This window comes from Pezoporus flaviventris, unplaced genomic scaffold (assembly GCF_033815535.1).
Source record: "Pezoporus flaviventris isolate CSIRO_AGI_PZ_B2104156 unplaced genomic scaffold, CSIRO_AGI_Pfla_v1 ptg000334l, whole genome shotgun sequence".
NCBI classification, from domain to species: Eukaryota; Metazoa; Chordata; class Aves; order Psittaciformes; family Psittacidae; genus Pezoporus; species Pezoporus flaviventris.
In genome coordinates, this window is record NW_026892881.1 from 11456 (window position 1) to 24258 (window position 12803).

Sequence of the window (12803 nt, forward strand, 5' to 3'; positions counted from 1 at the left end):
TTGCTGATTTCTAACCCATTTCAATCCTTCCTTTGCCCTTTTTCGACCAAGAACCCATTTCTATCCCTTTTTTGCCCTTTTTTTAAGTATTTGGAATCCTTTTTTGATTACCTTTTCTAAGCCATTTTTGTCAAATTCCAACCCTTTTTAAGCCTTTTTTTTTTCCTTTTCTAACCCTTTTTTGCATATTTCTATGTTGTTTCAGGTTTTTTTTTTATTTCCTTTTCTAACCCATTTTTCGCAATCACTAACCCTTTTGAAGCCATTTTTTCTTTTTCTAACCCATTTTTCTCAATCTCTAACTCTTTTGAAGCCTTTTTTTTCCTTTTCTAACCTATTTTTCTCTATCCCTAACCCTTTTGAAGCCTTTTTTTCCTTTTCTAACACATTTTTTCCAGTTTCCAAGCCTTTAAAGCCATTATTTCCTTTTCTAAACCATTTTTTCAATTTCTAGCAATTTTTAGCAGGTGTTTTTTCCTTTTCTCCTCCATTTTTGCCCTTTTCTAAGTCGTTTTAAGTGGTTTTTTTTCTAACTCCTGTTAAGTCCTTCTTTTCTGCCTTTTCTGAACCGTATTTGCTGATTTCTAACCCATTTCAAGTCTTCTTTTGTTCTTTTTCAACCAAGTAGCCCATTTCTATCCCATTTTTGCCCTTTTCTAAGTATTTTTGAATCCCTTTTTTGGTTTCCTTTTCTAACCCATTTTTTTCAAATTCCAACCATTTTCAAGCCATTTTTTTTCCTTTTTTTCACATTTCTTTTCAATTTCTAACCCTTTTAAAGCCATTTTTTCCTTTTCTAACCCATTTTTTCAATTTCTAGCAATTTTTAGCAGGTGTTTTTTCCTTTTCTCCCCCATTTTTGCCTTTTTTTTCCCCATTTCGAACTCCTATTAAGTCGTTCTTTTTTTGCCTTTTCTAAACCATATTTGCTGATTACTAACCCATTTCAAGCCTTCTTTTGCCCTTTTTCAACCAAGAACCCATTTCTATCCCATTTTTTGCCCTTTTTTACGTATTTGGAATCCCTTTTTGATTTCCTTTTCTCACCCATTTTGATCAAATTCCAACCCTTTTTAAGCCATTTTTTTCCTTTTCTAACCCATTTTTCTCAAATTCAAACCCTTTTGAAGCCATTTTTTCCTTTTCTAACCCATTTTTTTCCAGTTTTCAACACTTTTTAAGCAATTTTTTCCTTTTCTAATCTTTTTTTTTTTCAATTTCTAGGAATTTTTAGCTGGTGTTTTTTTTTTTTCCTAACCCATTTTTGCCTTTTTCTAAGTCGTTTTAAGTGCTTCTTTTCCCATTTCGAACTCCCGTTAAGTCGTTCTTTTTTGCCTTTTCTAAACCATATTTGCTGATTTCTAACCCATTTCACGCCTTCTTTTGCCCTTTTTCAACCAAGAACCCATTTCTCTCCCGTTTTTTTGCCCTTTTTTAAGTATTTGGAATCCCTTTTTGATTTCCTTTTCTCACCCATTTTGGTCAAATTCCAACCCTTTTAAAGCCATTTTTTTCCTTTTCTAACCCATTTTACTCAAATTCCAACCCTTTTAAAGCCATTTTTTCTTTCCGAACCCATTTTTCTCAAATCCCAACCCTTTTGAAGCCATTTTTTTTCCTTTTCTAACCCATTTTTTCCAGTTTTCAACACTTTTTAAGCCATTTTTTTCCTTTTCTAATTTTTTTTTTCAATTTCTAGGAATTTTAAGGAGGTGTTTTCTTTTTCCTAACCCATTTTTGCCCTTTTCTAACTCGTTTTAAGTGTTTTTTTTCCCATTTCGAACGCCTGTTAAGTCGTTCTTTTTTGGCTTTTCTAAACCATATTTGCTGATTTCTAACCCATTTCAATCCTTCCTTTGCCCTTTCTCAACCAAGAACCCATTTCTATCCCATTTTTGCCCTTTTTTTAAGTATTTGGAATACTTTTTTGATTACCTTTTCTAAGCCATTTTTGTCAAATTCCAACCCTTTTTAAGCCTTTTTTTTTTCCTTTTCTAACCCATTTTTGCTTATTTCTATGTTGTTTCAGTTTTTTTTTTATTCCCTTTTCTAACACATTTTTCTCATTCTCTAACCCTTTTGAAGCAATTTTTTCTTTTTCTAACCCATTTTTCTCTATCCCTAACCCTTTTGAAGCCTTTTTTTCCTTTTCTAACACATTTTTTTCCAGTTTCCAACACTTTTTAAGCCATTTTTTTCCTTTTGTAATCCTTTTTTCTTCAATTTCTAGCAATTTTTAGCAGGTGGTTTTTTTTTTCCCTACCCCATTTTTGCCCTTTTCTAAGTCGTTTTAAGTGTTTTTTTCCCATTTCAAACTCCTGTTAAGTCGTTCTTTTTTGCCTTTTCTAAACCATATTTGCTGATTTCTAACCCATTTCAATCCTTCCTTTGCCCTTTTTCGACCAAGAACCCATTTCTATCCCTTTTTTGCCCTTTTTTTAAGTATTTGGAATCCTTTTTTGATTACCTTTTCTAAGCCATTTTTGTCAAATTCCAACCCTTTTTAAGCCTTTTTTTTTTCCTTTTCTAACCCTTTTTTGCATATTTCTATGTTGTTTCAGGTTTTTTTTTTATTTCCTTTTCTAACCCATTTTTCGCAATCACTAACCCTTTTGAAGCCATTTTTTCTTTTTCTAACCCATTTTTCTCAATCTCTAACTCTTTTGAAGCCTTTTTTTTCCTTTTCTAACCTATTTTTCTCTATCCCTAACCCTTTTGAAGCCTTTTTTTCCTTTTCTAACACATTTTTTCCAGTTTCCAAGCCTTTAAAGCCATTATTTCCTTTTCTAAACCATTTTTTCAATTTCTAGCAATTTTTAGCAGGTGTTTTTTCCTTTTCTCCTCCATTTTTGCCCTTTTCTAAGTCGTTTTAAGTGGTTTTTTTTCTAACTCCTGTTAAGTCCTTCTTTTCTGCCTTTTCTGAACCGTATTTGCTGATTTCTAACCCATTTCAAGTCTTCTTTTGTTCTTTTTCAACCAAGTAGCCCATTTCTATCCCATTTTTGCCCTTTTCTAAGTATTTTTGAATCCCTTTTTTGGTTTCCTTTTCTAACCCATTTTTTTCAAATTCCAACCATTTTCAAGCCATTTTTTTTCCTTTTTTTCACATTTCTTTTCAATTTCTAACCCTTTTAAAGCCATTTTTTCCTTTTCTAACCCATTTTTTCAATTTCTAGCAATTTTTAGCAGGTGTTTTTTCCTTTTCTCCCCCATTTTTGCCTTTTTTTTCCCCATTTCGAACTCCTATTAAGTCGTTCTTTTTTTGCCTTTTCTAAACCATATTTGCTGATTACTAACCCATTTCAAGCCTTCTTTTGCCCTTTTTCAACCAAGAACCCATTTCTATCCCATTTTTTGCCCTTTTTTACGTATTTGGAATCCCTTTTTGATTTCCTTTTCTCACCCATTTTGATCAAATTCCAACCCTTTTTAAGCCATTTTTTTCCTTTTCTAACCCATTTTTCTCAAATTCAAACCCTTTTGAAGCCATTTTTTCCTTTTCTAACCCATTTTTTTCCAGTTTTCAACACTTTTTAAGCAATTTTTTCCTTTTCTAATCTTTTTTTTTTTCAATTTCTAGGAATTTTTAGCTGGTGTTTTTTTTTTTCCTAACCGATTTTTGCCTTTTTCTAAGTCGTTTTAAGTGCTTCTTTTCCCATTTCGAACTCCCGTTAAGTCGTTCTTTTTTGCCTTTTCTAAACCATATTTGCTGATTTCTAACCCATTTCACGCCTTCTTTTGCCCTTTTTCAACCAAGAACCCATTTCTCTCCCGTTTTTTTGCCCTTTTTTAAGTATTTGGAATCCCTTTTTGATTTCCTTTTCTCACCCATTTTGGTCAAATTCCAACCCTTTTAAAGCCATTTTTTTCCTTTTCTAACCCATTTTACTCAAATTCCAACCCTTTTAAAGCCATTTTTTCTTTCCGAACCCATTTTTCTCAAATCCCAACCCTTTTGAAGCCATTTTTTTTCCTTTTCTAACCCATTTTTTTCCAGTTTTCAACACTTTTTAAGCCATTTTTTTCCTTTTCTAATTTTTTTTTTCAATTTCTAGGAATTTTAAGGAGGTGTTTTCTTTTTCCTAACCCATTTTTGCCCTTTTCTAACTCGTTTTAAGTGTTTTTTTTCCCATTTCGAACGCCTGTTAAGTCGTTCTTTTTTGGCTTTTCTAAACCATATTTGCTGATTTCTAACCCATTTCAATCCTTCCTTTGCCCTTTCTCAACCAAGAACCCATTTCTATCCCATTTTTGCCCTTTTTTTAAGTATTTGGAATACTTTTTTGATTACCTTTTCTAAGCTATTTTTGTCAAATTCCAACCCTTTTTAAGCCTTTTTTTTTCCTTTTCTAACCCATTTTTGCCTTTTTTTTTCCCATTTCAAACTCCTGTTAAGTCGATCTTTTTTGCCTTTTCTAAAACAAATTTGCTGATTTCAAACACATTTCAAGCCTTCTTTTGCCTTTTTTCAACCAAGTACCCCATTTCTATCCCATTTTTGCCCTTTTCCAAATATTTTTGAACCCCTTTTTTGGTTTCCTTTCCTTAGCCATTTTTGTCAATTTCTACCTTTTTAAAGATATTTTCCCCTTTTCTGACCCATTTTTGTCAAATTCCAACCTTTTTAAGTCATTTTTTTCCTTCTCTAACCCAGTTCTGACCATTTCTAGGTTGTTTCAGGGCTTTTTTTCTTTTCCTTTTCTAACCCGTTTTTCTCAAATTCCAACCCTTTTAAAGCCATTTTTTCTTTTTCTAACCCATTTTTCTCAAATCCCAAACCTTTTGTAGCCTTTTTTTCCTTTTCTAACCCATTTTTTTCCAGTTTCAACACTTTTTAAGCCATTTTTTTCCTTTTCTAATTCTTTTCTTTCAATTTCTAGCAATTTTTATATGTTTTTTTTCTTACCCCGTTTTTATACTTTCCAAAGTTGTTTTAAGTGCTTATTTTCCCATTTCGAACTCCTGTTAAGTCGTTCTTTTTTTGCCTTTTATAAACCATATTTGCTGATTTCTAACCCATTTCAAGCCTTCTTTTGCCCTTTTTTCGACCAAGAACCCATTTCTATCCCATTTTTTCCCTTTTTTAAGTATTTGGAATCCCTTTTTGATTTCCTTTTCTCACCCATTTTGGTCAAATTCCAACCATTTTAAAGCCATTTTTTTCCTTTTCTAACCCATTTTTCTCAATCTCTAACCCTTTTGAAGCCATTTTTTTCTTTTTGTAACCCATTTTTCTCAAATCCCTACCCTTTTGGAGCCTTTTTTTTCCTTTTCTAACCCATTTTTTTCCAGTTTTCAACACTTTTTAAGCCATTTTTTTCCTTTTCTAATCTTTTTTTTTTCAATTTCTAGCAATTTTTAGCAGGTGTTTTTTTTTTTTTTTCCTACCCCATTTTTGCCCTTTTCTAAGTCGTTTTAAGTGTTTTTTTCCCATTTCGAACTCCTGTTAAGTCGTTCTTTTTTGCCTTTTCTAAACCATATTTGCTGATTTCTAACCCATTTCAAGCCTTCCTTTGCCCTTTCTCAACCAAGAACCCATTACTCTCCCATTTTTGCCCTTTTTTTAAGTATTTCGAATCCTTTTTTGATTAACTTTTCTAAGCCATTTTTGTCAAATTCCAACCCTTTTTAACCCTTTTTTTTCCTTTTCTAACCCATTTTTGCCTTTTTTTTTCCCATTTCAAACTCCTGTTAAGTCGATCTTTTTTGCCTTTTCTAAAACAAATTTGCTGATTTCAAACACATTTCAAGCCTTCTTTTGCCTTTTTTCAACCAAGTACCCCATTTCTATCCCATTTTTGCCCTTTTCCAAATATTTTTGAACCACTTTTTTGGTTTCCTTTTCTTAGCCATTTTTGTCAATTTCTACCCTTTTAAAGATATTTTCCCCTTTTCTGACCCATTTTTGTCAAATTCCAACCTTTTTAAGTCATTTTTTTCCTTCTCTAACCCAATTCTAACCATTTCTAGGTTGTTTCAGGGCTTTTTTTCTTTTCCTTTCCTAACCCTTTTTTCTCAAATTCCAACCCTTTTAAAGCCATTTTTTCCCTTTCCTAACCCTTTTTTCTCAAATTCCAACCCTTTTAAAGCCATTTTTTCCCTTTCCTAACCATTTTTTTCTCAAATCACAACCCTTTTTAAGCAATTTTTTCCTTTTCTAACCCATTTTTTTTCCAGTTTCCAACACTTTTTAAGCCATTTTTTTCCTTTTCTAATCTTTTTCTTTCAATTTCTTGGAATTTTAAGCAGGTGTTTTTTTTTTTTTTCCTAACCCACTTTTGCCCTTTTCTGAGTTGTTTTAAGTGCTTTTTTCCAATTTCGAACTCCTGTTAAGTCGTTCATTTTTTGCCTTTTCTAAACCATATTTGCTGATTTCTAACCCATTTCAAGCCTTCCTTTGCCCTTTTTTGACCAAGAACCCATTTCTATCCCATTTTTGCCCTTTTTTAAGTATTTGGAATCCTTTTTTGATTACCTTTTCTAACCCATTTTTGTCAAATTCCAACCCTTTTTCAGCCTTTTTTTTTCCCTTTTCTAACCCATTTTTTCTTATTTCTATGTTGTTTCAGGGTTTTTTTTATTTCCTTTTCTAACCCATTTTTCTCAATCTCTAACCCTTTTGAAGCCTTTTTTTCTTTTTCTAACCCATTTTTCTCAATCTCTAACCCTTTTGAAGCCTTTTTTTCCTTTTCTAACCCATTTTTCTCAATCTCTAACCCTTTTGAAGCCTTTTTTTCCTTTTCTAACCCATTTTTTCCAGTTTCCAAGCCTTTTAAGCCATTTTTTTCATTTCTAACCCATTTTTTCAATTTCTAGCAATTTGTAGCAGGTGTTTTTTTTTTTTTTCTCCCCCATTTTTGCCCTTTTCTAAGTCGTTTTAAGTGGTTTTTTTTCTAACTCCTGTTAAGTCCTTCTTTTCTGCCTTTTCTGAACCGTATTTGCTGATTTCTAACCCATTTCAAGTCTTCTTTTGTTCTTTTTCAACCAAGTAGCCCATTTCTATCCCATTTTTGCCCTTTTCTAAGTATTTTTGAATCCCTTTTTTGTTTTCCTTTTCTAAGCCATTTTTGTCAAATTCCAAACCTTTTCAAGCCATTTTTTTCCTTTTTTTCACATTTTTTTCAATTTCTAACCCTTTTAAAGCCATTTTTTCCTTTACTAACTGTCCTGGGTTCATTAGTAGCAGTCATGTTTTTTCCTTTGTGTTAACTGGTGCAGTGCTGTGTTTTGACTTCTAGTTTGTGAACAGCCTTTGTGAAGCCGATGTTGTCGGTTGTTGCTAAGTGATGTTTACCCTGACCAAGGACTCTGTGAGGCTCATGCTCTGACAGGGAGGAGGGGAAGCTGTGAGGAAGCAGAGACGGGGCGCCTGACCCGGGCTAGCCGGGGAGGTATTCCATACCACAGCATGTCATGCCCGGGGTGGGGGGTAACTGGGAGTTACCCGGAAGGAAAGGTGCTTCCGGGTGGAACTCGTTTTCTTGGCCGGTGGTATCGTATTCTCTTCCCTTGTTATTTTCCCTTATCATTGTTTTAGCTGATAGTAGCGGTGGTGATTTGTTGCTGGACTGTTCTTGTCTCAACCCGTAGGAGTTGCACTCTCTCGATCCTCCTCCCTGTTCCTCCGGGAGCGGGGAAGGGGAGAGCCCCGGTGCAGGGGGGGGGGGAGACCGACACGGACCTTGATTGTTGTCAGCTCGGCACCACTCACTGGGAGTGAGTGAACAAGTTACCTGACTGGGTTTAAACCACGACAGTTCTTTTTGGCGCCCAGCGTGGGGCACGAGGGGTTGAGATAAGAACAGATCTGACTGGATTGATAGTCACTCGTGACAATGCTGATTTATTGGCTCTCAAGGTTTTTCCTCTTGATCTCACCATTTCAGTATACCATATCTTACGTCCATCCGGTATTGGCTGTATTAGTGTTTTTCAAGTGTGGGGCTTGGGCTAAGGTTTTTATCCCATTGTACTTTATGGTAATGACTTGTAATACAATAGAATCATTGATCATGAAACTGATCTGGTTTATGTTCCCAGTGTGGTCACCACCTTTATACTTTGGGAGGTATATGATGGAGGTGCTTAGCAATTACACATCTTTTTTCTCCTTCTCAGGTGCTCAACCTGTGAAGGAGACATCCTTTTACCCTCCTAGTCGTCCCCCCAGACCATTTACATTTGAGAGTTTTGAATTTTTTAAATGGCCTTTTAATGCTGTTGAGACTTGTTTACTGATGGTGATGGGAATCACCATGCTAACACGCATACAGAGTGTGTTTTGCCCACTACTGATTTCAAGAGTTAAGCAGATTCAGGTTTGGGTCTTGTCTGGGGTCAAAAGACGATGTAGGAGGACCGAGAGATTTTCCCAGAGGCTGGACAGCCATGAGTGGCAGGGTGTGTGGGATAGTATGGGCAAGTATCTAGGTCAGTGGGCCCCTCCAGTATTTTGGAATTTCACTACCGAACAACTGCAAAATCCAGAAGAATTAGTAAAACACTTAAATGAGGTGTGTGGTCATTCTGGCCATACCAGAGATGGACAAATCACGGCAACGTGCTGGGGCTTGGCCTATGCTTACAGGGCCTTGTTCAACACTATCCAGCACCTTCAAAAGGAAAAGAATATCGGCGGATTTGAGGGCAAAGCGACAGTCGCTACTCAAACTTTGGCTGCAATGAACTGCGCAGCTACCCCAGTGGCAAGTACAGCAGCTGCTCAAACTTCAACTGCAACAGACAGCGCGGTTACCCCAGCTCCAAGCACGGTAGCTACACCACCCCCAGCAACAAGTACAGTCGCTACTCAAACCACAGTGATAATCACTGCAGCCAAACCAGAGGACCAATTCGTACCAATATCAGTTGCCCCTGTACGCAAGAGAACAAGCAAAAAGGAGGCAAAAAGGGTGAAGTGAGATGAAGAACCAATGAATTCACCACCCGGTCCAGAATCTGATCAGGAGTCATCATCACATGACGAAGAAGAAGAAGAGGTAACTTCTCGACCTCGAACCTCAACCGAGCTGCGGAATATGCGAAAAGATTTTACCCGTCAACCAGGGGAGCACATCATCACCTGGTTACTCCGATGCTGGGACAATGGGGCCGATGGTCACGAACTAGAAGGTACAGAAGCCAAGCAGCTGGGATCACTTGCTAGAGAAGGGGGAATTGACAAAGCAATTGCAAGAGAGAAAAAGTCCCTCAGCCTTTGGAGGAGGCTCTTGGCAGCTGTGAAAGAAAGGTTTCCCTACAAGGACGATGTTACGAGTCGGTCGGCCAAGTGGACTACTATAGACAAAGGCATCCAGTCTCTGAGGGAATCGGCCATCGTAGAGATGATCTATCACATCAAGCCGAATAACAGGGATACACCTATAGATCCAGATGAAGTTGAATGTACACGACCCATGTGGCGAAAACTTACACGGAATGCACCGTCATCATATGCCCATTCATTGGCAACAGTGACCTGGAATGACATAGTACCACTAACAGTGGATGAAATGGTTCATAAACTCCGAGAGTTCGACGACAATCTCACTCCTTCCATCATCTCAGCTGTGAAAAAACTGTCCCAGGACCTCGACAAATTGAGGGACGATGTGTCTGATTTATCCAGCTCCTCACGTGTACCAACACACGTCTCAGCTATTAACAAAAGACGTCCTATTATTCAAGAGAGGAGATACAGAAGGTATACGCCACGGGGTACCCTATGGTTTTACCTGCTGGATCACGGAGAAGACATGACAAAGTGGGATGGAAAACCTACTTCAGCTTTGGAGGAACGGGTGAGTGAACTGAAGAGGGGAGCAAGGGCCAAGACTGATCGTCCCATGAGAGCTACGGCTTCAGTCTCTGGTGAGCAGTTTCCCAGATGGAGTGGAAGAGCTGATTTTACTCCAGCTCCTGTGATAACGAAGAATAATCCCTTTCAACACGACTTAAGTGTCCAATGCTGTGACGACCATTAGAGGGGCCCTGCCTCCAGCCAGGTGGAGGTAGGGGACAATCGGATTTACTGGACTGTGTGGATCAGATGGCCTGGCACATCAGTCCCACAGAAGTATAAGGCTCTAGTAGATACCGGTGCACAGTGTACCCTGATGCCATCAAGCTGTCAAGGGGTGGAACCCATCTATATTTCTGGAGTAACAGGAGGATCCCAAGAGTTGACTGTGCTGGAGGCTGAAATCAGCCTGACTGGGAGGGAGTGGCAAAAGCACCCTATTGTGACTGGTCCAGAGGCTCCATGCATCCTCGGCATAGACTACCTCAAGAGAGGGTACTTCAAAGACCCAAAAGGGTACCGGTGGGCTTTTGGTATTGCTGCTTTGGAGACTGAGGAAATTGAGCAGCTGTCCACCTTGCCTGGTCTCTCAGAAGATCCCTCTGCTGTGGGGTTGCTGAAAGTTGAAGAACAACAAGTGCCAATTGCGACCACAACAGTGCACCGGCGGCAATATCGCACCAACCGAGACTCCCTGATTCCCATCCATCAGCTGATCCGTAGACTGGAGAGTCAGGGGGTGATCAGCAGGACCCGCTCACCCTTCAATAGCCCCATATGGCCAGTGCGAAAGTCTAATGGAGAATGGAGACTAACAGTAGACTATCGTGGCCTGAATGAAGTCACACCACCATTGAGTGCTGCCGTACCGGACATGCTAGAACTTCAGTATGAACTAGAGTCAAAGGCAGCCAAGTGGTATGCCACGATTGATATTGCCAATGCATTTTTCTCCATTCCTTTGGCAGCAGAGTGCAGGCCACAGTTTGCTTTTACTTGGAGGGGTGTCCAGTTCACTTGGAACCGACTGCCCCAGGGGTGGAAACACAGCCCTACCATTTGCCATGGACTGATCCAGACTGCACTGGAACAGGGGCAAGCTCCAGAACACCTGCAATACATTGATGACATTATTGTGTGGGGCGATACAGCGGAAGAAGTCTTTGAGAAAGGGAGGAAAATAATCCAAATCCTGCTGAAAGCCGGTTTTGCCATAAAACGGAGTAAGGTCAAGGGACCTGCACAGGAGATTCAGTTTTTGGGAATAAAATGGCAAGATGGACGTAGACAGATCCCCACAGATGTGATCAACAAGATAACAGCAATGTCTCCACCAACTAATAAGAAAGAAACGCAAGCTTTCTTGGGTGCAGTGGGGTTCTGGAGAATGCACATCCCAAATTACAGTTCGATTGTAAGCCCTCTCTATCATGTGACCCGGAAGAAGAATGATTTTAAATGGGGCCCTGAGCAGCAACAAGCCTTCGAGCAAATTAAACGCGAGATAGTTCATGCAGTAGCCCTTGGACCAGTCCGGACCGGGCCAGATGTAAAAAATGTGCTGTACACTGCAGCTGGGGAGAACGGTCCTACCTGGAGCCTCTGGCAGAAAGCTCCAGGGGAGACTCGAGGTCGACCCCTCGGCTTTTGGAGTCGGGGATACAAAGGATCTGAGGCCAGCTATACCCCAACTGAGAAAGAGATACTGGCAGCGTATGAAGGGGTTCGAGCTGCTTCGGAAGTGATTGGCACTGAAGCACAGCTCCTCCTGGCACCCCGGCTGCCCGTGCTGGGCTGGATGTTCAAAGGCAGGGTCTCCTCTACACATCATGCAACTGATGCTACATGGAGTAAATGGGCTGCACTAATTACACAACGAACTCGAATAGGAAATCCCAGTCGTCCAGGCATTCTAGAAGTCATCATGGACTGGCCAGAGGGCAAAGACTTCGGAATGTCACCAGAGGAGGAGGTGGTGCGTGCTGAAGAGGCCCCACCATATAATAAACTGCCAGAAAGTGAAAAGCAGTATGCCTTGTTTACTGATGGCTCTTGCCGTATTGTGGGAAAGCATCGGAGATGGAAGGCAGCTGTATGGAGTCCTGGACGACAAGTTGCAGAAACTGCTGAAGGAGAGGGTGAATCGAGTCAATTTGCCGAGGTGAAAGCCATCCAGCTGGCCCTGGACATTGCTGAACGAGAAAAGTGGCCAGTACTTTATCTCTATACTGACTCATGGATGGTGGCAAATGCCCTGTGGGGGTAGTTGAAGCAATGGAAGCAGAACAACTGGCAACGCAGAGGTAAACCCATCTGGGCTGCTGCACTGTGGAAAGATATTGCTGCCTGGGTGCAGAACCTGGTGGTGAAGGTACGTCATGTAGATGCCCATGTACCCAAGAGTCGGGCCACTGAGGAACACCAGAACAACCAACAAGCGGTTAAAGCCTCTTTGGTATGGAGGACGATGGTTGAAGTATAAATATGGGGAGGCCTGGCAGATTGACTATATCACACTGCCACCAACCCGCCAAGGCAAGCGCCCGGCTAGCTCAGTCGGTAGAGCATGAGACTCTTAATCTCAGGGTCGTGGGTTCGGGCCCCACGTTGGGCGCCAAAAAGAACTGTCGTGGTTTAAACCCAGTCAGGTAACTTGTTCACTCACTCCCAGTGAGTGGTGCCGAGCTGACAACAATCAAGGTCCGTGTCCGTCTCCCCCCCCCCCTGCACCGGGGCTCTCCCCTTCCCCGCTCCCGGAGGAACGGGGAGGAGGATCGAGAGAGTGCAACTCCTACGGGTTGAGACAAGAACAGTCCAGCAACAAATCACCACCGCTACTATCAGCTAAAACAATGATAAGGGAAAATAACAAGGGAAGAGAATACGATACCACCAGCCAAGAAAACGAGTTCCACCCGGAAGCCCCTGTCCTTCCGGGTAACTCCCAGTTACCCCCCACCCCGGGCATGACGTGCTGTGGTATGGAATACCTCCCCGGCTAGCC

General features: G+C 40.0%; 1 non-coding gene across 1 annotated transcript; it reads left to right on the forward strand.

The window, feature by feature from the left end:
• The first annotated feature begins 12340 nt into the window (after positions 1-12340).
• TRNAK-CUU (transfer RNA lysine (anticodon CUU)) lies at positions 12341-12413 on the forward strand. The gene has a single exon. It is a non-coding gene; the product is annotated as a tRNA-Lys (tRNA).
• Positions 12414-12803: the final 390 nt, after the last annotated feature.